General features: G+C 38.3%; 1 pseudogene; it reads right to left on the bottom strand.

Annotated features, from left to right (window-relative positions):
- Positions 1–1,690, bottom strand: part of LOC119279955 — a 6,700-nt pseudogene that overhangs the window by 4,736 nt on the left and 274 nt on the right.

Below are 1,690 nucleotides of genomic sequence, written 5' to 3'. Positions count from 1 at the left end.
CGACCCAAGGGAAGGGTATAGGTGGTGGTGAGGCAAATGGTAAAACCAAGGTTGGGCCTTGCTGGAGGAGTTTTATTCAAAGCGAACTGTCAAGGGGGTCCCATAAATCACCCGACCGCGTAAGGAACGCAAAATCCGGGAACATAGCACCGGTATGACGGAAACTAGGGCGGCAAGAGTGGAACAAAACACTAGGCAAAAGGCCAATTCTTCCACCCTTTACCAAGTACTAGCTGAGTACCCGTGCGTTGCCACGGAATAGGAAAAAAATATTAATAGAAATTTCTGTTCTTCCAAAAAGTGTGTCAAACAAGACAACATGTTGAGTCCATCCATATAACAACTACATTGATTCTCTACCACACTCATCGTGTCTCTTTAAGAACCATATCTCCTTCAAGCGATAACTTTCACCCTATTCGCATGCACATTCATTCAATTTCATCTGCCCTTGTTGTAGCCTTGCCGCCGCTTAACAAATATGTCATCTCACCCTTCCATCGCCTTGGAATATTTGTTTTAACTTAAGCAAGTCTATAGAATAAACTTGATCGTGGATGCATCATTCCTCAAAATCCAACATGTTCTACCATGTACACTAACTGAAAAATTAGCAACATAAAATGAGTGTGAAAAAAGAGGTTAGCAAGGGATTCCCCACTCCACGTTGAAAAATAATAAAGAAATATTTCTTCAGAGCAAGTTTGTCCACAAATATGCGGACACCTCCATGTCTTATTTTTCATTTGCAAATTTACTAGACCAATCAACCTTCTGTTAATAACACATAACTTGCATGCTCTAGCATTCCTAAAATTCTATTTCAGAACATGAATTTGGTTTTGGAATTTATGATGTTCCACTTCTGGAAGCTCGTACAATGTTTGGCTCTACTTTTGGTTTTGCAAAATGAAATATAGATAAATTGAGGATAGATAGACCAATAACTTCAAGGATACAATGTAAATTCTGAATACTTCCGTACAGAAACCTTGTATATGTTCCCAATACATGAGCTGATATGACTTGCATGCACTCCAAATTTCCAATATCTATTGCATGCTAAGGGTTCAACTCATCCAGGATCTTCCTCCTGCCACCGTAAAATATCTGACTGCATACAACATTACCACCGATGCACACACTGAAAAACAACATGGAATTAGTTCGTCCAATATCTGACAAAAGGACGTATTACCTTCCCTGACGGCTATCGGATACAAGCTACACAAGATAGTGTGAAAATGTGAAACAAAAAAGGAAATATAAGATCAAAGATATAAAGCACACTAACCGAGAAAGAAGTGAAGCAAAATTTGAAACACAACATTTTCAAAATTAAGATTCAGAATATATTGGAACCTATTTATTAAATAATACATTGTTTTCACATGTCAGCTGAAAACACAAAACAGTACAAGAGAGCAACAAGAATTATATTCAAATGCATGCATGGCTAATGCTAAATTGGTGTTTACTGGGCCGGTATTTCTCCCATTACAACATCTATCTAGGATAATTATTCCAAAATCCAACCTTCCATGGAGTTACATTCTTTGGCCACATACGAAATTACATTTCTTACTTATGGCATTGTCACGACGTTCTATTCTAGTGTTTCATTTTGCCTGTGTCTACCTAAGACTTCTACAGAGGCACACATACATGCGCAACTTCTCACTCCTTGCCC

Source organism: Triticum dicoccoides, chromosome 3B, assembly GCF_002162155.2.
Source record: "Triticum dicoccoides isolate Atlit2015 ecotype Zavitan chromosome 3B, WEW_v2.0, whole genome shotgun sequence".
Taxonomy (NCBI): domain Eukaryota; kingdom Viridiplantae; phylum Streptophyta; class Magnoliopsida; order Poales; family Poaceae; genus Triticum; species Triticum dicoccoides.
Note: the sequence above shows the minus strand (reverse complement) of the source record. Positions and strands in the feature narration are given on the sequence as shown.